The sequence below is a fragment of the Poecilia formosa genome, unplaced genomic scaffold (assembly GCF_000485575.1).
Source record: "Poecilia formosa unplaced genomic scaffold, Poecilia_formosa-5.1.2 Scaffold63, whole genome shotgun sequence".
NCBI lineage: Eukaryota > Metazoa > Chordata > Actinopteri > Cyprinodontiformes > Poeciliidae > Poecilia > Poecilia formosa.
Genome location: NW_006800002.1, coordinates 1,461,033 through 1,485,427, shown reverse-complemented (window position 1 = coordinate 1,485,427; position 24,395 = coordinate 1,461,033). Strand labels below are relative to the sequence as shown.

General features: G+C 39.8%; 1 protein-coding gene and 1 long non-coding RNA gene across 2 annotated transcripts in view; both read right to left on the bottom strand.

Annotated features, from left to right (window-relative positions):
• Nucleotides 1-24,395, bottom strand: part of cadm1b (cell adhesion molecule 1b) — a 282,457-nt gene that overhangs the window by 163,836 nt on the left and 94,226 nt on the right. The gene's annotated exons all lie outside the window — the stretch shown is intronic.
• On the bottom strand, nucleotides 143-23,536 carry LOC107836491 (uncharacterized). The gene is made up of 3 exons (XR_001662400.1): nucleotides 23,524-23,536; nucleotides 21,697-21,698; nucleotides 143-1,555 (listed from the first exon to the last, which is right to left on the bottom strand). It is a non-coding gene; the product is annotated as an uncharacterized LOC107836491 (long non-coding RNA).

Sequence of the window (24,395 nt, the reverse complement as noted above, 5' to 3'; positions counted from 1 at the left end):
AATATGTAAAAAAAAAAAAAACACTCTTATAAAAGTGACATCTCCCAGCTTTAAGCAAACCAGAGAACAAACACATGTTAAATTAATTAGTATTCAAGTGTTTATGGTTTATACAGGTTTTTTTTTTTTAAATCATATTTCCTTTCTGCTCTTTATAAAGTACCACAAGTATAACAAGCTGATATTAGCTGGTTAATTAGAGGCTGCGGTTGGTTTCTAGGCAGACATGCTGCCCTTTACGTGCCAACTGTGGTTTTAAAACAAAGTAAGCTTAATAGTCATAAAAGGTCTTTTAGCTCCCACATCATAACTGACTGCAACCGTAGCTTTAGAAATATTAGAATACCTTAATAGAGGGCATTTTTTATTTATTTATTTTTATTATTATTATTATTTTTATTTTTTGCAACCTTGAGCCATTGTTGTTTTGCAAGGGCATTGAAGGTGGAACGTTCCTCTGCTTGTCCAGATCTTGTTGTAATTTATAAATGACCCTTAATGGATTCATGGTCAACTGATGGGATGGACTGATGCAGCCGAGACTCTGTCAGTATAATTGTAGTGTATTAACAGCGATGCTGTTCAGAGGACAAAATACAAACATTCGCAAAAATGGTTAATAACCTGTAAAATAGTATTGCATGCCATGGAAAAATAGTTTCATTAGTCATTAGCCAAAACCGATCAGGTGGTACGCTTTGAATACCCGAGTATGGAGGGGTCATTATTCTGCACCAATGTTACTGCAAACTCACTGATATGACAGTGAGCTTGAGACGGTGGTACAGCAGGTAAGGGGGACGATGAATGATGATAAATTCACTGAACCTTATGTTGTGAAACCCAATTTATCCCTTTAAAAAGCACGGCTGACGAGTCTTTTTGCAACAAGAAGTATTTCCAACAGATAAATTTGTCTGTCCTGTACGCAAAGGAGAAAATAAAAACAAACAAAAAACAAAGGAGTTGCATTTTTCAGCCAGCTTAGCTGTGATGTGCAGCCAAAGGTGGGGAAAGGTCATGGACATGATTCTCTATTCTGCATTCAGCTGCAGAACTCTTCTCTGGCATCTCCTCAAAGCTGTAGTATGTCACACTTTTTATTGTATGTATCTGTTGAAAATGGAGTCTTGACAAAAGTTCAGTCTGGAAGACTCTAGTCACACCTGCCTCATCAATCAGCGCCCGCCTCTCTGCAACCTGGACCTATCGGCGCGGACCAAGCCTCGCTCCAGCCAATCATCGTTTGGGCTTCGGTCCAAAAGGCCTCCACCCATAGCCTCCTCTGCTCACCAGCTGCGATCAACCCACCTCCACCCCATCTCCACCTTCGGCTCTCAGGCCTCATCTTCCTCCGACCGCCGCCACCAGTACAGGCCCTGGGGGGTCCACATTCCTATGCTGCATCAGGAATGTTCATCGAGCTCATCAAAGTCCAGCTCGATGTCCCCGGCCGGGGCCTGAACACCAAAGAACTTTGTTTATTTTCATGTTCATTTTGTCATTAAACTCTTTTAATCGCCTTCTTTCTCCGTTTGAGTCTCTCCAGACTGAACTGTCACTATGTCTTGACAGTATGGTATGGGGGAGATAATCTAAAAATTGAGCTCTCCTACCTTCTCCCAGTGGTAACTGGAAACAACCAATCAGAGCCAGGAGGTGAATGCTAAGGCTAGTTAGCATGACAACCAATGACAACAGATAATCAGTTATCCTGTAAACAGTAAGTCGCTTTTCTGCCATTAGCACATTGAGCAGAATTGATTGACAGCACTAAGACCCTCCTCTTGGCTCTGATTGGTTGTTTTTGGTCGGGAGCTGTACATTTCTTAAGTAGGCAATTGATCATTTCACAGATTGGCACAGTGACAGTTTTAACAAATATGTAAAAAAAAAACATATTCTTCATAAAAGTTACACATTTAAAAACAACTGTAAGGCATAGGAATGTTTTCAACACATTGCTACTGACAACCAGCTCTTGCCTACTCAAAACAGACAAAAGCTGGTGGGATTGGTGGGTAGGCGGGGGTCGTGTTCACCATTTTACCCAAATGCCTCAAACTCGAGTGTCATACGGTTTCAAACATCTCAGCAGCCGTAGGTTCCAGTGTGTTCTGGTGGCATGCTGCTTGCGTTGTACAGTTCAATAGTACCCACGCCTCATTAAAAGCGGAGCTGATAACCGACATAATGATGAGAGCTGCCCCAGCTCCGCCGAGCTGCCCTCTATGATGATGGCAGTAGTAATTTTCCTCTTAGACCGGCCACTCCTGTTTACTTAACCTTTACACAGTCCTCATTAACTCACCATCACCAGCCACTATGTTGGGTTGCCAAGGGCAAACACAATGGGCAGATGGAGCTGGGCTGAGACCATCACTTAGCTGGACCGAGGCCCCTCTGCTGTCCTGCTGGACCCGACTCACTCACTCTGGATCTTAACATGTCATTACAGTGCATTATTTCTGCTGCAAGCTACGCGACTGGCAATAACTAGTTTTTCACGAGCGTTCGTTCTCATTTAGGGAGGAACACAGACCAGAACCAGCAGGGTGCTGAAGGGGGAAAAAAAAAAAAAAGAAAAAAAAAATGTCACACTGTTTCTCTCTGCTGCAAACACACTCTTGGCAGGTTTTTTTTTCCTCTCTTCCTCCCTCCCTCCATCCTTTCGTCTAAAAACAACTTTAGTTTAGCTCCACGAGGGAGGACAAAATGCAAACCCAGCAGCGGGGGTAATGGGATATGGAGTCATTCATTCTGATGGCAGTTCATAGTCTATGGCCAAATGACATCTTGGAACAGAGCCACACTGATGCAGAAGCACCTTGAGAAATTGCAGCCATTATTAATTCAGAGTAGGACAGCGATGTGATTTTACACCTCTGTACAAGAACACGCACAAAATGAAATCCTACTGAACATCACTGAAGACATCTTAAAGAAAAAAAGGACACTTCCGTGATGAGGATGACTTTTTTCTTTTTTAAATCATACATGGAAGCATACATGGAAAACAGATTTTTTCTTTTTTTTTCTTTTGGTGTTACACAGAACCGGACATAACTTGGACCTTTGTTTTGCTAATTTTGTTTGAGACGTGTCCTTCTGCGATTACGTGCGAACGAAAAGTTAGCGCCGGTTAACTCAGAGGAAGAAATTTTGCCTCGCTATTTTTATCGACTTCCACCGGCGACTTGTCAAAGATTCTACAATCTAAGTGGAAAAAAAAAAAAATCTTAAGTTAATTCACACTTAATTTGGAGTTCCGCTTTGCTATTTAAATCAGATTAGCACCAGGAGTCTCATGTTTTACCTCATCAGAAGTCTTTGATTAACTGAGTTTCTGTACTTTGATTCCAGTTATGCCCATTGTCACCGTTGATAGTGAGTTTAACAATCAAACACAACTGAGAACATGAATAAAAAGCTCAACAGTAAACACCTCTAACTGCAAATGAAACATGGAACCGCCCATAGAGACCACCTAAAGGACCTAAGGTGCAAAGTTTTATCCTAGGTCTTCAAACCACATAAGATTGTACCAATTGTCAAACACAGTGGTGGCACCGATGTGATGAGGGCCGAGTACTCTGCATAAAAAAAACAAAAAAAAAAAAAACATCATCTCCACCTCAAATCAACAACTAAATAACTGAAATTTGGACCCAGTTTGACAATTATCTGAAATCCAGATCAATACTCATTTTGGAGCAGATAAACCAAGCCAGCATTAAGGTCCAGAAGTGACCTCGGCTTCAACCCTATTAGAAATTTATGGACTGCGCTTAAAAGCCGGGTCCATGTAAAAAAAAAAAACAGGTCAATTAAAATAAGCTCTCCCTGCTATTCCAAGTGTGCAAATATCCGGCTGGGAATGCAGGAACGTGTTGCTGGCCACAAAAGATGAGCGGCTGAAGTGCAACTTGAGGAGAGCAGCAGCACTGCTGGGGCTGGATGTATGTACTTTTAGCCTGAGTGAGGAATTTGACCCACGTAATCAGGAAAGTAGGTGTAAATCCAAACGTGCGACAAATGATTGTTTTTTTTAAAACTCATTAAAATTGGCTGTTGTGGAATCAGTGTGCCTCGGAGAATCAAGTTGAAATGTATAATTATGACCTCGCAGTGGCGTCTCAAGCTTCGCAACAGGATGCAAGTTGCCCTGGAAGGAATTGTGGCTTTCAAAGTATGAGGGGGCGTGAGGGGGTGAAGTCATGAGCTACCGGTCGGCCTCGTTCTTAAAATCTACTGTAAAATGATGATATATTCTCAGTAGCTGCAGAAATAAAGACAAATGGTCTAAAATGCACAATCTATCTATACCTAACTAATTTTTTTCTTAGGCTACAAGACGTTCTCTTGCATTTATCTGAAATCCTTTTGTTTTGTAACTTTTGCCACTTTGTGCAGTATTTGGATATGCTGCTTGTGATCAGTTCTTCCACATTCAACATGGTTTTCAGTTTCCTTAAAACGCGACATGCATACATAACACAGGAAATAAAAAAGCTGTCTCCAAAGCAGTATTTGCAAGGAATACTCTGACTGGACAAAAAATAAAATAAAAGAAAAAAACTGCCTGTGGTGTTAATTTCCAAACACTTTAAATTTTGAGTGCAGACACAGGACAGAATGTGTGTGAGATTTAAATGCATGAGCCACAAATGATTGTTCATTCACACAGATATACGCGCTCACGTCGGTCTCACTGATCGCTCCGATCGGTGGCTGAGTGCTCAGGTTGGTAGCACAGATAAAAGTGCTGTTTTTTGTTTAACCATCTCACTGGGAAAAGTTTGGGTGTTAAAACACACCCCAACATTAATACGACATTGATGCCGATGGCAAATGATGTAAATCTCTAAATGTAACTTACTTGAGGCGACTTAGCGTTTTTGAAACCTTGAAGAATTTGCCGAGATTAGGTCGGACCACAACGTGAGGACTTTTCTGGTGTTTGTGTTCTGTACACTGAGGCAGAATATAAAATCCTCTGAGCTGCTTAATTATTAAGCAAGAGAAACGAGCGCATCTGGAATTTTTACAGCTAAAAAAAAAAGGTTCTGTAAATCTTTTTCTTTTTAGCATTTGTTGTACAACACACAAACTCTGTCAGGGATATTTATTCAAAACAAAAAAGTCATATTGTATCATTTGGGTGTCTTCCTTACACCTCCTGTCTAAAGCCCCTGAACTGCCGTTTTTTCTTAACGAAGCCCACATGACTCGGGCTTAGAGCTGCAGAGCTGCTTGCAGAGCTTTAAGTACCTGCTTCTAGCTTACATCCCAGTCGACCAGTTAAAGCAGATGGCCAGTAATGTCAACACATGCAGGAGCTTCCTCTCCTAAGCCCGACTCGGTCTCTGTTGGGTCCCTCTGTTTTTTTTTGTTTTTTTTTTTAACTCCCACCAAAGGTCACGTCTGCCATGTTAGAGTAAACAAGAGGCCGATTATACCAGCATGTTTTGTCTCCGTAACACTCTCGGTGGGACACAGACTGCTCTGTTTGGTTTAAGTGGGCCTGCCTCCAATCAGCTAAATCAACAGTAGCCGCTTGGAACCGAAGCGGGAGTGACAGGTGAGTCGTCGCACCGTCTGCTTCGCCTTCCAGCGTTATCAGCTCCCAGGGTTGTGAATGGCAGGACTTGAGTCACTCTCCTGTCAATAGTGAAGCAACCCAGAGGGACACACAGGAAATCCATTAGCCTAGTTCCGCTGTTTGACATGCTCCGAGTGAACAGCACCTATCCTGACACGCCACCATGACTGGATTACCAAGTGAAACCCGGGGCACCGCGGCGGGATAAATACCAGAATCACCCCGGCGGGCTGTTAAGAACGGGAAAGGAAACGGCCGTCTTTGCTGCCGGTGTTTTCTCATGCAGAAACTTTCAGTCGCTCCTGCTGGACTTAACTTGTTAGTAAACTTTGAAACGCCGCTGCCCACTCAGCCTAATGCCGCACGACCGCGAGGAACGCTGACGGTTTTCATACCCGTAAAGTCGAAATAGACAATGAAGATGTGTTTTCAGGCTAATGATCCCAACCAGACTCCTGTTTCCATGCAGTAATAAAAGGTGAAAGATGTGTTGCGTTCCTGTTCTGCTCTAAAATGTCTTTAAAGCTGGGGGATGTCATTTTTATTAGAGAAATGTTTTTATCTAAAACTGTCAGTCTGTTGTGACTGTGTGACATGACACAGATAATCTGTGAAAATATCAAACTTCTCCACCTCCTCAGCCAGGATGGCAGTCTTGGCGCTGTCAATCAATCTCAGACACGCGCTGCTCAATGAGCTAATGACGGAGAAACAAGTTATCTTTTTAGAAAAACTATTTATCTGCTTTTAGCCATGCTAACTAGCCTTAGCATTCGCAACAGTCTCTGCTGACAACAACACACTCTGCATATGAGGGTGATTGACAGCACTAAGACACTCCTCCTGCTTCTGATTGGTTGTTTCTGACCGAGCTGTGTATTTCCGCAGTTTGCACTGGCAGCAGGCAGAGGAGATTGAATTTTTTTTCACTTATGTTGTCATGACATGGTGATAGTTTCAATAAATATGTAAAAAAAACTACATAAAATAAAGTTTTTAATAAAGGTTACATAGCTCAGCTTTCAGCAATACCCAATGTCAAAAATATTTAAAGAGGTTTGGATATTTTAAAATAGAAGTGTATTGACTGCATGTTTTCCAGAGATATACAATATAAAGATGATTTCTATCTTTTTTTTCTGCAGAGTTATGATTCTGAACTCTTGAATTGCCAAGAAGCTGATATTTTCAAATCCAGCATCTTTGACAGCAGACATAGGTTCAAAAATTATAAAACAAAGCAACTTAAAATTCATATCATCTTCTGAAAGTCGTCCTCTCTCACAGTCTAAATGAGCTGCACATCTCAGGTTGTAGGAAACATACCTTTAAATATAATTTTTGCCCCATTGACTTAAATTATGACACACTAACCATAAAATAAAATTCTCCGATTCTTTTCTCCTGGCAGTTTGCTTGGTACTGGGCAGCGATTTCACATTTGTTCTCCTGAAATTAAAATTCTGTTCACGTTTCGTCAGGAAGGAACCTATTTATTCTGATCTCTGTTTGCTTTTCCATTTTTCTGTCATCGTCATTTGACGCTAAAAGTTTCCCTTTCTAATAATTAGATAATCGCCCTCATCCTCCCTCCTGGCCTCCTCCCCCCATCGCTTGTTGCTTAAGAGTCGCTTAAATTCAATCACCTCATTATCCCAACAGTATTTAAGCTTATTTGCTACCCAGGTAATTATTTGTCAGTGGCTTCCAGTTTAATCCTGTTTTTTTGTTTTGTTTTGTTTTTTTGTTTTTTTGCTGATGTTTGCCTTCATTACTTTTAATCACTTCAATAGCTTTTCTCTTTGGACTTTGAATTCTTGTCGGTTTTGCGGGTTTCGGTACCATTAAGTTCAAGCGGAGGCTGCTGTTTCCACATCATCTCCGAGCCACTGGTGAGCTGTGACTCTGGACTTGGACGCTTCCCTCCCACCTTTTCCAAGCCTTGCGACAGTCGAGGCCAGGTCTGAAGGCAGCCAAAACTCTTCCCTGACACTTTTCCCAGCCATAATGTAGAGACAGTGCTCACTTAATAGCCTATTGGAATGTGAGAGATGAAGGCTGGTGACTTTGAAGCCATCTGGTGACCTCCCCAGAGCAACTAAAGAGACATTTCTCCAGTGGCAGCTGTAATATAGCACCTCTGCCTGCATTATTGGCCATCTCAATGCAGGTGTCCTTCAGCCCCATTTAGGTCACTCTCTCCAGTGCGTTATACAAATAAAATTACGCGCAGATTGCAATGCAGCCGCCATTTCTCGACTGGCCAAATTGCTGAGAGGCCGAGAGAAATTGAAAAAGCTGGCAAGGTCTCAGCCACCTGACAGTGACTGTGACTATGATGAAGTATCCTCCCGTTACCACCGGTGACTTTGCCAAATATCCGAGATCTCCACAGTCTTCACCCCATGCTCTGGACCTGCAGGGTTTCATAAACAGCGAAGAGCCACTGCCAATATTTCTAGAAGAAACACCCACAGACCAGCCTGTAGGATCATGGCTCTAAATATCTTCCTGCCGGGGGGGTTGATTCATTTTCATGTTCCGTTTTAGCTCTTTGTTTGATTTTTTTTTTTTTTAGCTTTGCGGTAAAGCTCTTTTTCAGAGCAGCTTGGACATTTCCGAAATAAACCCAACTTCCCATCATTAGGAAAAGGATTCCATACGTCATAAAACGCACACAAACAAGTTGAGCCTGAGAATCGAATTGTTAAAACTTGCCGTTAAAAATACAGCAGACGCATCGCTTACTGTATCCCCTTTCACGCGCGACGTTTCAGGAGTCGCTACGTACGAAGCACGATGTGAAATGTGAGCGTTCTTTGTGTGGCACTTTGATATTTAATGCTATAATTTGTTAGGCAGAGTCACACGGGGGAGGCCTGAGGTTGTGGAGCGGACCAATTGCTGTGGCTGTCAGTTGCACTGATGTTTGAAATGGACTCAAAAGACGGAGGCTGAAAGGGAGAAAGCGGGCTCAAGGTATCTTTTTTCCCATAATGAGCGAGGCGCTGATTGTAGGGGAGCTGCCAACAACTCAGCAGGTGTTGAAATGCTATGCATGAAAGAACTTGTGTCGTCCATGCATAGAGGACACCGAGTAGTTTGCTGGGGTAAGCAGTAAATTAAGATTTACTCGCTTTACTTACTTGTCTTGGAAAAAGTTTTTTTTTTTTTTTCTATATATTCTTTTTCTATTTTGGCACATTATAATCACACACTTCAAAGCGTTGTATGTAATAGAGCAGCGGTGTCCAAAGTGTGACCATTGCAGGGACTGATTTTGTGTGGCTGTCCACTGAAATTCAAGAATAATACAAATTTAACCCTCCAGAACAGGCGGCTAGCGCAAATGGAAACTTTGTTTTTAATTATTATGGAGGAATTGAAATCTTCTTTAAACTGGTCTCTTGAAATATAACCACATTTTATTTTTGCAATCTTTTGCAATGACAACATCTATGCGGTTCCAGAGATAGAATTAAATCCTGTTTTTATTGCTCCAAACTGACTAATCTTTTTGCTTTTTCTTTAATTAGGCACAAAACAAATATTCTTTTGATAGGGAAAACCCACAAAAACCTTAAGTTTTGGCTGTACACGTTACACATCTCATTCCACAAAAAAAAATAAATAAATAAAAATTTTTTGTTCAATTAAACTATTGCATTATTAGTAGGTTAAAAAAAGTGCTACAGTGTGAATTTTTGACTTGACAGTTTGGGTCCATGTTGCAAAAATGTTGGACATCCTTGTGAGAGAGCAACACAATGTTGTAGATCATTGCGGAGCAGGAAACAAAATGATAAATGGTTTTTAAGCAATTTTCATCAACAAATAAAAAAAAAAACTATTTAAAAATATTTTAGGTTGCACTCCACAAAATTCAGGAAAGCCATTCAGCAACTCGCAGCCCAGAAAAGGAAAAGCAGGAAACTTCACGACCTGTGTGACGTTTGGAAGGGGGAACTGCAGTCCAAGATGAGGAAGAACACTTTGAGGATCCGTCAATCTGGTCACGATGTCCTCTGTGTGAAGACTCTGGGTAAAGGTGAGTCCATTACCATGGCAGAGGTCGCCGAGGTAGTTAAAAATCTCCCCAGATGTGAACAAGATTCATCCTAAGATGCTGAAGGACGTTGGGGAGTTGTAGTAATTGACTCTTGCATGAAGGATAGGGACAACACTTCTGGAGTAGCGAACTGGGCTTTTGGTTCCAGTCTTTAAGAAAAGGCAGGTAGGGAGTAGATACACTACTTTCAAGAAATCACACTTCTCAGTCTCGTGTGTAAAGCTTACTCTGGAAAGAAGACTTCGACCAGTTGCTGATGTCTGGATTCGTGAAGAGCGTACTGGTTTTGTCCTGGCAGTGGCACTTGGACCAGCTTTCTACCCTTGAAGTGGTCACTGGAGTTGAGTTATGTTCCCAAATGTGTTTTGTGGACCTGAAGAGGGCTCATCGCTCTGTCCCTTAAGGTGCGTTTGTCAAAGTTTGTGACACCTGGGTTACCTGGTGCTTGTATGAAAATAGCCGTGTCCCCAAACCTGCCACAAAGTCAAGTCTGTTCCCAGTGAGTGCTGGACCCTGCTACTGCTGCCCTTTGTCCCCAATCCTCTTTGTGCTATTCATGGAAAGGATGAATGATTGTAGAGTGGAGTGGGATAATGTGGATGCTCCAGTGTGAGCCAGAAAGCTAAGCTATTCATTTACCAATCTGTCTATGTGCCATCGCTCACTTATTGGCAAAGGCAAGATCCTAAACACAAGCCCCCCTCTCTGCCTCGGTGTGGAACGTCCCACTGTCTCTCACACGTGGGGTGAAGAGTCCGTCATCCAGCGGGAGCCGTAATGTTTCCCAAACCTCCACACCGAAAGAAGTCAGTTGACCTCAAGCCCAGAAAGGTAAATGGGCTGTACTTGTTTAGCGCTTTATCAAAAGCACTTTACTCTGCATTCAGTCATTCATGCACACACACATTCTCATGCTGATGGTGGCCTGAATAGTAGCCACAGTTGCCATCGTTCCAGCCTCCAACCGTCCTCTGGACGCTTTCTGGGCCAATCACACAGTGAAGAGACTCTGGGACAAACCCAAAATACGACAGAGGAACAATGTACCTAGACCAGGAATACTTAGGAATCTTTCAACATGAGCTAGCAGGTCTTTCTGTGGAAAGAAAAAACTTCGTAAAAACTCTTCTACAGTTAATGTTTTGATTTCAAATCAGTATGAAAATGAATACGCTCCTCTTTTCCCACTCTCTTCAATCTAACTCAGTGTTTCTCTGTTCCGGCCCTCTTGGACGACTGCTCCGGATGTTTTAGGCGTTCCCACCCTGCCACACACCTGACTGGAAAGAGTGGGTGACTAACGGGCTTCTGCAGCACTGGATGGCATGCAGAGGAGGTCATGCGGTCATCCGAATCAGGTGTTCTGGATCAGAATATGCGGGGCAATGATCCCTGAGGACTGGAATTGAGAAACAATTAAAGCTGCATTCACTGATAAAGGTCTTCCCGTTATTCATTTAATGCATCTAGCTTCTTTAAAATGCCATTTATATCTACCTATGCTGTTTTAGTTTTACTGTAGGGCCCTTTTAATCGCTTTGTGAATGAAATAAATTTGCTTTACCTTGCCTTCTAGCAAAATTCTGCAATTACAGAGCCCATCTCAACATATGCATGGCAAACAATGAAACGTCACACTTTCGTTGGCTCTCACACACACAATCAGAAGAGTTGAACTAAGTGCCAGAGACAGGTTATGACAGGAGTAAAGTGGTTATCTGAGATAAGAAACGTCTATCCTTCAACTGAAAATCCTATTTCTCTCTGTAAATTTTTATCTGTGGGTAGCACCTGTTGCAACAGCAAGTCAGCTGGATACAGACACATGAGCTGTATTTTTCCTGTCAATATCTTTCAGAAAAACGAAGCTCCCTCATATATGGCAGCACATAAAAAAGAAAAAAAAAAATCTCCCTTTGATGTGCAAATTTGTGCAAAGTCACACGGCAGCTGCAAACACTGTGTCACACTCACAACTTATACGGCAGAGCTCGGTCTCCTTAGGTATCAGAACAAGGAGGTAATTTATTCTAATCACTGATCGCCATAATTATATTCATCCAAATGACTATAAGCAGGAAATCAGCAGGTCGCTCCCAGAAATCCTCTGTGGTGTCCCTTCGGTCACCGGCGGTTACGTCAAACCACCTTCTGCAGCAGCTCGCCGGACCTGGCAGCCTGTAGTTAAGGTGGGAAGCCTGTGTTTACGTGGTTTCAGGGAAGTCTGCGTGGCGTGGAAAACCCGGACCATTCATCTTTCGCTTTGTGAGGATGCGTCTGACCTTGGTGCCCCGAGGAAATGTTGATAAAGCGTTTTACCTCCGAATCATGGATCACAGCATTAGCTTCGCGTCGGCGCTTTTGTGCCTCGCGTCTCGCCCAGCGTCGGGTGTGGGGGGTGGGGAGAGACGGAGGCAGACAGAGGCACATACGTGGAGGCTTGAAATAGGATATTTCTTTGCTGTGATCACAGGCGAGGTGATGTAACGTGTATAAAGACGTTAAAGAGGCTACATCTCAGCCGCTTGGTTTTGTTACGTCTGAACAACTGGTTCCCAGGCTGCTGAGGTCTGATATAGATGATAGAGAAAAGCCGTGAGATAAATAAGTGCCTATATGAAAGGTTCATATTTGTTGAAACTGTGAAAATATTATGTACATCTGTATTAAGCCCAAAATAGTCACTACTTTTAAAAACGTCCATTGGTTACATGGTTTAGGTGAAAACACCCAAACAGTGTAACTTAACAAAGATGGTGTAAAGGGTGCGGTGAGCTACTTTAATACAACTTGATAACATTTTTTATCTTATTTTAATGCAGCTATCATCTTAAACATATTAAAAAGTTGAAGGAAAGGTCATAAAAGATCAACTAGGCCCTTTCACATTACTTAAATCAAATAAAAATAGCGTGGATAGTTTGTGCTGTGAAACATTTTGTTTTCATGCTTTCATTTAAAGCGCAAAAATGTCATAAATATATTAAAAATATTTTGTTGTGTCTCTTTTTAATAAGTATCATTGAACCTTTGGATTACCTGTATGCCTAATAGATCATAATTTTATAGAGTGACTGTTAACTTATTTTGCTAATCCTAAAGACAATAGGTTTCCTCTGGATTTTATTTAGGGGTTTCAGGGTTAAAGGGACTGAATACAGACCACACGTTTTATTTCTAATTCAACTTTCACTTCACAGTTTCAGCTTTATGTTAGACTATCACAAAGAATCCCCAATAGGACTTTGTCGTCATTTTGGTAAAGATCAACAGACGTTGTTACTTTTGCAGTGCTCTGATATTTACCATAGGTTTTTAAAGCGCTTCTACTACCCCAGTGCGTTGTTCAAGGAAAGAAAAAAAAATCTCTGTAGTTTACTAACTTTCTATAAGAGGAAATCGTTGTCATTTCATATTCCAGCGTTTATTGATTAAAGGTCCGGCATGTCCAACGCCAGGCTTTCAGCTGTGCAGAGGCTGGAGTCGTCTAAAGTTGAGATGGGATTTACACATTAGTCCCAATAACAATGATAAAGTTAACTTGCCCTCCAACAAAAACTGCCAGGAAAGCCCAGAGGTCCTGAAAGATTATTGTTATTGATCTCCTTTTACAAGACAGTATTGTGCGTGCACATATATTATTTGGTGTATATGAGACCTAAATGGATCTTCCAGGACCTTGGGCATTTCAGACGCTGCTCACTGATGTGAAAAGTACTTGGTCTGAAAGGACAGCAACACCTTTAGATGGATCCTGTCCAGGTCACGGCTGTAGTTTTAGTTCTCCTTAAGTTTTAATAACTTTTTTTTTTTTTTAACGCCAGAGTCTCTCAAGCAGATCTTCTTTCTTCTCATCACTCACTTTAAGTGGTATGTACTATCGAGGTTCTGTCTGATAGCCATCCCCGGTGTGTGGAGCTTCACAGCACCATTTCTGATAGAAATCTTATTGTAGGCTGGTATGAAAAAGGAGAAATACACGATAGAAAAGATGAAAACAAATGACTTTCAGAAATTATTTCAGTCAGATCAAATGACTAATATAAAAAACTATAAGTAGTGTCATACGCTTTCAATAACTCTATCTCGTAAAGATGTGTAAAAAGCCTCAAAAATATATAAATATGTATCTATTCATTTATATATATATATTCTGTTCTTCGCAATAGCATTATTGGCCAATGACTTTTTAAAAATCCAATCATTATTTACATACTTATAGTATATTCAGTTATTGTAAAAACACAAAATAATTGCTAAAAAAACCCTACTGGTTACCCTCACAACTCCTACAAAATTAATCTGACTGGAGCCTTTTTTGTAAACCATATTTTACTTTTTAAATTGACCACAGTGTCTAAAAACCTTTAATCATTATTCCATGATATACTTGGATATGATGTGAAATGGAGTCCCATTTCTCTTCCCCCGTTTTCAAAATGGGAACGAGAAGAAAACGCGCAATTCTGGGAAGACGTGATTTGATCACATGAGCAGGAAAGTTATACATTTCCCAGAAAGTCAGAGCAGCTTTTATAATAAAAGACTATATTTAAACACATCATGCAGATATGGGCCTAAATGTCCAGTCAATCAGATTTAAACAGAGCATTTCAATTACAAAGAATTCACATTTAATTATGTTATACCAATACTATGAACCTACCTTAACTAAGCTAATAAATACTACGCAACACTAAACTCATTATTAGTACTTTTTGATGTGTCTAATGTCACAACATAGCTCTCTGATTAATACAAAGAAACGCATTTCATGTTGAAATGCGTTTCTTTGCAGGCAGGATGCTGTATGCGTTTAAAACTAGACACGAGTGCAGACTTGATGTTATAAATCTTAAAATATTTCAGTTCTTAATTTAAAATGTGTCAAGATGAACAGGCTCTGACTGCTCTAACAGAAAGCTGTAATGTTTTAGGAGGAAACTGATTCGATTCAACTGCTGTGTGTTCAAACACACACTATGAAACAGCGACAGGTTTCTTAGCGTTGTACCGGAGAGATTCTGTTTTCATATCATAAACAATAATGTTCATTGTCTTTCAAATGTTCCAAAACCATAAGTATTATCCAAACCGTATACCAGCCTTGCCAATTATATGTCGAAGTGTCAGACCGGAAAGCAACAAGAGATCTAACAATTTACAATTTTAAACTCAACATCACTTTTATGCCATTAGAAAAAAATAAAGAAAGAAAATAATGTGCGACTGTTAGTCATTATCATGACGTTGCATCACTTCAATATGATGAAATGTAAGTGTAACAAAAGGTAAAAAGGCTGCAGCTCAAACCAACATATCCTCAGGTGTGCGAAAACCTCTTTGCATTTACCCTCTGCTGAAATGGGGGTCATCATCAAACAGCGACTCGGAGCACTCCAGGTGTCGAAGCCGCACGTAATTTAATTTAGGGATCAATGCCGCGCAGAAAATACCGGCTTTTAAAGCCCAAATATAAGCACTATAAGCTCCTGTCGCATGAAGATGGGGGGCGTTTTTGGCAGTAGATTACAATTCTGACACATTAAACACTTAGAGCTCTAGTTTTGTTTAAAAAAAAAAAAAAACTCGTATGGAAATAGCCAAAGCTAACCTAATGTTGCATCAGGGGCAAAGACCCAGAGGCAATCAAAGTGTCAAAACAGTGAGGAAGGGTCTGATAACTAGCAGTAATTTGCTACGTCATGAAGATTTTCACTGAGATTTGACAGGTGGAGGTAAGCACAGTTGTTGGCAAACAAAACTGAGGGGGCTGATATAAGACGACCCATCTGAGCTGTCAACAGAGCTGAACTGATCTGGCACCGGTATCTTGCTTAGGGACTTATTCTGAGACCAGAGAGCCGTGAGCAGAGAAATCCATGTTGCCTGTTAGTTTTTCTGCTTTAGGATTTAGTTATAGGTTCGATGAAGGCTTTTACGGCGGAGTCACAAACGAGAAGAACGACGAAATGCGAGACGTGTAGTCTGTGGAAAAAAAAAAAAGGGCGGCCTTTAACAGTGAAGGGAAGCTTTTTGTGTAAGTGCTCAACAATTTGATACTTTGGTGCTCAAAGTAATGCAGAGAGAGTTTAGGGAGGGTGAGGGAAGTTCACACGCTGCTTTTTCTTTTTTTCATTATTTCTTTTGCCTTCATTCAATGCAACACAGATTTTTGTGGTTTTAATAGATAAACCTTGGATGGTGGCGTATGGCTTTAGTCTGAGTGCCAAACCTTGGATAGGTGTGTGACGAAGAGTTTTAGTTTGTGTTTACCACTTGTGTCCCTTAAATATATTTCTGATTTACTTCATCGTTCTACAGTAGGTCATGATGCTTTCTTTTAAACACTGCCGTTGTAACTTTGCTTCACTCACTATCCCGGGTTTGTTTGTGCTGCCATTATGGTGCAGCCTACATCCAAGTATACGTTTTATTTAAAGCCAACACTTCTAAAGCATTTGGTAAATATGAACGTTTCTTTTGCTCAAAGCCACATTTCTGTTAAACAGTTTGTTTTCTTTTTATTCATCACTGTTTGACCTTTTAGATGCCGCGGCCTGAGCAGGTGTATGGACGGGGCCGGCCCAGCATTTCCTGTTAAATGATGTCATCGACTGCATCACTGGATTCTACCAAATCGAGGGGTTTCCTTATTGTATTATATTTTGTGTTATTAACATTTTAAGTGTTAAATGTTTGACTATTTAGTTAGGTAGATGAGTTTGTAAATTACATTATCAATAACTTTCCACCTGTTTATTATGTTTTTTGTCCATTTGACTACACTACCTCACAATGTGTAGCTATGTCTCCTATGGTGATGTCTATGAGCTCTTCCACAGACTTTCTCAATAAATTTAAACATCCATTCCAATGAGGCTCATATTCATTCAAAAATACTTTTTCAAAATAATCTATGAGGAGTTCACTGATAGTCTGGGGAATGTGCAGTCTTGTGCACAAACACTTTCAGTAGCGTTTCTTGGGGTCAACCTTATATGTTGACCTTTATTGTTTTAATCAGCATCTGAGTTGCATTCCTCAGCCTCGTGCTCACTAAAGCCAACACTAGGCTGACTTTAGTGAACACTAGGTAATAAAAATACCTTCTCAGCTGTTAGCCTCCATTGTTTCAGTCCTTACATCTGTGACTTTACAGACTTACTTTATACATTTGGATAACCCTGCTTTTGAAATAAATTCCCTTTTCTTTTTATCTTATTCCTCTATCTAGTTTTTAGCCACTGTAACCCTATGCCACTCTTTCCCTTCTTACTGCAGTGAACACCTGTGTAGGAGCCTGAAGTCTGTCTTTTTCTTTAAAATGTTGACCGACCTGACATCAGCCTCTCTCTGCCTCTAAGCCGTGACTCCCGTAGCACTAGAAGATCATGTATTTCATTGAAAAATCCTGACCATGCCAATAATCCTCCAAACTCCATGCTCTAAACCTTAAATCCTTCAGAGAGGATCCTCTTCAAACCCTCACGTATTGTCCTTCCTCTCTCTCTCCCCCCACCCGCGCCCCCCAGTTTGACTTTCTTGTGCTGACGTTTACAGTACGACGTCCCTTTGCGAGAGGACTGGTGAGGCTCGTTCCATCTGCCCTTCCCGGCTCCATCTGTTGAACTCTGCACATCTCTGTAGGGTTTGTTACCTTTTGTGTGTGTGTGTGTGTGTGTGTGTGCGTGTGTGTGCGTGTGTGTGTGTGTGTCCTCCTGATAGGGAAACATCTCGAACTCCGGCAATCATTATCTCTCCAAGTCAGCAAGCTATTCTTTGGAGGAAATCCTCAAACTCATGGGTAAATAAATAAATCCCAGGTTTTGACCTTCCTTATCAAGCTCTGCCTCCACCTTTAAAGCAGAAAGAGGTCACCGTGCCACCGGAGCACAATATTACCAGAGCACTTCTCTGGATTTTCTTTTTTTTTTTTTTACCTCTCTTTATTCATGATCTCTTTCATACGTTTGCTGTCACATCGCTTGCTTTTGGATTTATCCAACAACCCCGCCACCTACAATAAGTCCCCCCCTCTGTCTTGTGGGTTGCAGCGCTTATACACCTTGGAAGCAAAATGAGAGCATTAGTCATATTGCCAAAAGCAACATCTGTTTAAAGTGACAAAGTGATTCTTGCCCACTGGGAGGAAAGATGGAAGCAATCATAAAGTCGGAGAGTAGCTTGGGGAGGTTGAGCGGGGCAACTTTAACGGCGCTGGCTGGATTCAATTGCTGAATTTTAGTTCAGCTGTGTGTTGACAGCTAATGTTGCTTTTTTTTTTTTTTTTACGCTGGGGTTTGGCTTTATAAACCCAGAAAAATATGTCAGGATCAGCACACTTGATTTTCAGAGGTTAGGCCTCTCACATGCCTTTCATTTTTAGAATGTCACTCTCTTTTAATGCCTTTCTGGTAACCTGAAACATGCGCTTGGGCTTTTCCACAACCAGAGAACCACCGGAGTTGTGTCATTATTTTCATCCAAAGGTCTGTTTCTGACATCTGATATGCCATTTGATGAGACCTTTGATATGTTATGATATTCTGAAGAAGACAGAGAGCCAATTTGTCTTTCTCTGCAGACCGATGCCTTAGGACAGATACTTCATGTTAATGTGGACAACTGTGTCCATTGTTGCTTATTTTGGGAGGGCGCATTGGTAATTTTAGACTGTAAACAACTTCAGGATTCATAAGATGCACATAGCCTTACAAAATTAACCATATCCTTTGAACATTTCCAATGTTTTCATGTTACAACCAAAAATGTATTTTAGTTCAGTGTATTTTATTTGATTTCTATATGATAGACCAACGTAAAGTAATGCATAACTGTGAAGTGGAAGGAAAAGATTGTTTTTTTTTTTCCCCCCCTGCAAATCAAAATCTGAAAAAAACAGGAGAAATCTTTGGATCTGGTGTAGATCTATATTCAGGGCAGGTTTATGGATACCTTTGCAGAGGGAGACACCAACATAAAAAAAATACGGTAAGTTTTATTTTTGATGGAACCTGAGACAACAAAAGAAAAAAAAAACGAGTAGTGCTAGCAATAGGCTTTTTAGTTAGCAACATGCTAAGTAAAAAGCCAACTGAGCCAACCTTACAGCACTAATCATAAATATTAGTTCTGCTAATGCTAAAGCCCCACACCAACATCCCTTAGGAGAAGCTAATACTTGAGTGCTAACGCGCTAAATTAAGCCATGATGTCAACATGTGTTACAACATAGTACATGGCAATTGACTTTGCCTGTTGTTAATTTTTAACAGTCAAAAACAGAAACTTCAAATTTGATTTAACTACAGGTTTACCAAACAGCTAAGAAAATTAGCTAAGTATGCTAAATGTTTTCAGAATGAGCAAAAACGCTAAATGAAAAATTAGCGCATTAGCAGAGGTATGTCACTGCTGAATGATATGAAGGGCATCTAATACTGATCAATTATTTCCTAATCATTATTTCCTAATTGTCCAGTCACCTGGATTTCAGGTGATAGCTTCAGTAGCACAGTCAGCCATCCAAATAAACACAAGAACCGATCAGAACTGACCACGGAAACTGAAGCAGCAGCAGCTGGACTTTTGGTTTTACTATAACCATGTTTAACAGAGAGCATTCTGTGGTAGTGACTACTCTATGCAGATCTGAGGTTTTTCCAAATGTATTTAAATTCCATTCTCTGCAATCATTTACAGCTGCTGACAGATATACTGGAGCAAAAAGAACTGCACACTCTTTTTTTATTTTTACCCTCCAGGGCTGACATTAAAACTCCTAAACATTTTGGCTTCCCTCTGAGATTAATATTTTGGGTTATGTAGAAAATTCATTTTCATTTTATACACCTTGCTAATGTTGCTTCTTCCTCAAAAAAAAAAAAAAAACATGTCATCAGAAGTGTGTCTGGTGCCTTTACGGGTCATAAAATGATCCAAATTTTCAGCTTTGGACTGACGAGTTACCAGACACCAAGAAACTTTTTGGTCAATCTGTGGCTAAATCAGTGCTAAATCTCAAACATAGCTCATCAAAAAGATGATTCCATAAAAGGTTTTGACTTTACCCGACATTCTTATTTCATATTTCCATGTTTCTTGAACTTTATAAACTACAAATTGCAGTGACAACAATGAAATAAACAACAAATGTCCAAAGGAGTGGGTAAACCTAAGCAGTGTTTCAAAAGAGCTGATGTTTTCTAAACAATAATATTATGTGTTATTAATTTGGTGTTAAGAGATGAGCGTGTTTTCTGGTAACAAACTGCCACGAAGTAAAAATCAGATTTTTACTTTTGTAAAATTTACCACCTACATACGTCTTATGTCTAATCAGTATTTCAAAAGAGCTTATGTTTTCTAAACAATAACATTTACGCATCAATAATTTGGTGTTAGGAAATGAGTGAGTTTTCTGGTGACGAACTGCCTTGAAGTAAATAGCTAATTTCTTACTTTTGTGTTGAATGTCTGTTTTATAATAACCACCAATTTCACATTTCACCACCAATAACAAAGAAAACATTTTCACTTTTCTGCTAAATTCACCAGCTGCACAATTCTTGTTAAGTAGTAAGTACAATAAGATAAGCAACATATCAAAAAAGAACAAGAAATCTTATGTATTTTGAACAATAACAATATTTGTTGTTAATCTGTTGCTAAGAGATGAGCACGTTTTCTGGTAACCAAGTGCCACAAAGTAAACATCGGATTTTTACTTTTGTTTTGAATGTCTCCTTTAAAAATATATTTACCACCAATGACAAAGAAAACATTTTCACTTTTCGCCAAAATTCACCAGCTGCACAGTTCTTGTTAAGTAGTAACTAGTATAAGATAAGTAGTATTTCAAAAGAGCAGAATAAATCTTATGTTTTATGAACAATATTTGTTGTTATTTGGTTGCTAAGAGACGAGCGTGTTTTCTGTTTTCAAAGTGCGCCTTGAAGTAAACTTCTGATTTTTGCTTTTGCAAAATTTACCAACTCTAAATTTTGTGTGTCTACGCAGATAAGCAGTATTTCAAAAGAGCTTATGTTTTATAAAGAATAACATTACGTGTTTTTAATTTGTGTTAGGAAACAAGCGAGTTTTCTGGTGACGAACTGCCACAAAGTAAAAATCAGATTTTTTACTTTTGTGTTGAATATCTGTTTTATAATAACTTCACCACCAATAACAAAGAAAACATTGTCACTTTTCTACTAAATTCACCAGGTGCACAATTCCTGTTAAGTTGTAAGTTAAGCAGCATATCAAAAGAGCACAAGAAATCTTATGTATTTTGAACAATAACAATATTTGTTGTTAATCTGTTGCTAAGAGATGAGCACGTTTTCTGGTATCCAAGTGCCACAAAGTAAACATCGGATGTTTACTTTTGGGTTGAATGTCTCCTTTAAAAATATATTTACCACCAGAGACAAAGAAAACATTTTTACTTTTTGCCAAAATTCACCAGCTGCACAGTTCTTGTTAAGAAGTAAGTATAAGATACGTAGTATTTCAAAAGAGCAGAAGAAATCTCATGTTTTATGAACAACAACATTTGTTGTCAATTGGTTGCTAAGAGACGAGCGTGTTTTGTGGGAACAAAGTCCGCCTTGAAGTAAACTTCTGATTTTTGCTTTTGCAAAATTTACTAACTGTAAATTTCTTGTGTCTAAGCAGATAAGCAGTATTTCAAAAGAGCTTATGTTTTATACACAACAATAATATTAATTTGATGTTTGGAAATGAGCGTATTTTCTGGTAACAAACTGCCACGAAGTAAAAATCTGATTTTTACTGTAGTGTTAAATGTCTCTTTTATAATATTTTCACCACCAATGACAAAGAAAACATTTTCACTTTTCTGCAAAATTCACCAGCTGCACAATTCTTGTTAAGTAGTAAGTATAAGATACGTAGTATTTCAAAAGAGCAGAATAAATCTTATGTTTTATGAACAATAACAATTTGGTTGCTAAGAGACGACCGCGTCTCTTAGCAACCAAAGTGCCAGGAAGTAAACATCTGACTTTTACTTTAGCAAAAATTGACCAACTGTCAATTTCTTGTATTAAAACCCGCCCCTCCTCCAGCAACAACGCAACTATTTCGTCCTATTTGTAACAATTTACCTCCATTTTGCTCTCAGATTCTTTATTAACCCAGTACATCCAATAATCTGCTTGCAATAGCCATAAAAGTGGCTTTAATGGTATTAACAACAACAGTAATGATAATATTGATGCTAATTATGCTATAAAAACAACCACAACATAACATGTCAGGATCATTTCTTGTATTTAGTGAAGGCCATTCATGCAGACGGTTGAATTATCTAATGTTCGGACGTTTCTGCAATTCCACAGTCAATCTGTTTCATAGTTTCACACCACAGAAACAAAAAAATATAATAATCTTCTTGTGGTTCTGATCTCTCAAGCTTTGAATTTACATTTCCCACTGGATAAACGGATCAGCTGATAGATGGGAGGTTTCGGACTTCGATAAGGCAACAGTTGTCAAACACAAAGACTGGAGCATGTTAGGAATGACAAGGTGACTGAAGTCTGTGAAGGACCCTCAACGAGTTAAGAGGACAATTACAACGAAGTGCGACTCCTTGGAAACAAAGTATGAAAAAGTGAACTTTAACGCAGTGCAGTAAACACCAGCTACAGCTTCAGGGGACAGCCGCAGTCTAAAACATCCAGATTGTTCCCACTTTTTGTTATTTTTTTTTAGGGGGGGGTGGCAGAGAAGGGAGCTCAAAGTGCATTATTGAGACGCTGATATGTCGAGGCCATTAGGAGCAATTAAAATGTCCGGCACTTATCCTGCTGTTCTCTCGCTGTTTGGACAGTGGATGAGCTCAGTGGTGGAGCTGGGAGCAGGAAGCCGGCATTAGCGCCACGCAGAGCAGCAGCACTCTGATTTACAGTTCCCAGAGCTGGTGATTGAGGAGGGCATTACGTCACAGCTGATAGATCAGAGAGTCTTACAGCAGAGCGGAGCTCCATCAACTGCTGCCGACAGTAGCCTTAGTGCTGACAACCACTGAAAATTGATTTATAAAAAATAAAAAAAAACATATACTCCATGCCTCTATGCGCTCTGACACAGAACGGGGAAAGCGCTTACAGCCAGAGAAAACACATACGTACACACACGGACTGAATACTGCAGGAAGCCATAGTTCTTGGGGGTAGGAAACAAACGCATTCAATAAAACCCACGAGGACTTTATTGTAGTAACAGCCAGATCTGGGAAAGCGCAGATACTCCAATAAAAAAAGCTTACTGGGAAAATAAAAACACAGAGCCGAGCGGCGAACGTGCGGGAACGGCTTACGCTGTCAATCTGCATGTTTTCCTGTTAGTTATTGTACCAGTTATTTCTTCCTGGGTGGCAGTTACTGCCGTCTCAGCCCCGCTTCCCAACGATGGGACCTGGAGACTCAGTGGGTCTGTTGTAGTTCAATTTGTCTCCCACACACCGGTTCAATATCCAACACAGAGTATTCGGTCAGCAGTTTTCTCTTATCATATTCAAAATGCTGCTTGTCTTGTCACCTGTTGATGTGCTTTGCATTTTTCCCATTTAAAGATTTTTTCCTTTTTTGTTGTTTTTCTTTTTAATTTTCACTTCTGAGATTCGGATCATCAAACCAGTTCCAGTTTCAGACAAAGATAAACTCAGTTCACACAGAGTGTAGTTTTCAAATCAAGATTCCTTCGACAGTAGGGAGAAAATCTGCCCAAAACACCAGATGTAGAAAAAGTAGTTACACCCTAAACCTAGGCCTGTCGTGATAAAGTTTGCTGGACAATAAACTTTATTGCGATAAACAACAATGTTGTTGTTTTGAGGCCACATTTACATAATGTAATGGCACGGTAATGAAAAGAACACATTCTCAAATAAACTTTCATTTCTAATGAATATTTAGCACTGGGACTGGAAGGCATTTTAAATATTAAAAAAATATATATAAAAACAACAGAGACAACAAATAAAATAAATCATGAAGTCTCTGTAAGCAAAAATGATCATAAATTCAAAATTGTTATGAGACCAAAGCACCAAACCAAAAACTTTTTTCATCCAGTTTTAGGTAGAAGAGAGAGAAAAGAAAAGAAAAAGAAAAAATACATAAATCGTACAGCTGAAAATGATTGAACTTATTTTTAATTTATGGTGCGATTTATTGATTTATTGATTAATGCGACAGGCCTACGTAAACCTGATGCTTACATGTGCCAGGCTTGGCAACAACAACAACAACAACAACAACAACTGTCATAAAGCTTTGCAAATAATGGCAACAAGTCGTTTGTATCCACTGTGGAAGAATTATGACCCACTTTTCTTTGCAGAATTATTTTAGTTCCTCCACACTGGAGGGTTTTTGAGCATCAACAGCCAATTTATAGTCATGCCACAGCATCACAGCTGTCTGGACTTTGACTAGGTCACTCCAAAGCCTTTGTGTTTTTTGAGCTATTAAAAAGTGGACTTGGTGGTGGATTTTGGGTCATTGTCCGACTGCATAGACTCAATATGCTTGAGCTTCAGGATGTATTAAAAAGAAAAGATAATTTGTAGGATTTTCTGGCGGAGAACAGTCTTTTGCAGTCATTTAGGTCCTGAAACATAAAAAAAACATTTTACTATAAATGAATGAATGAATGAATCACTTAATAACAGAAGATTTAATTCCATCA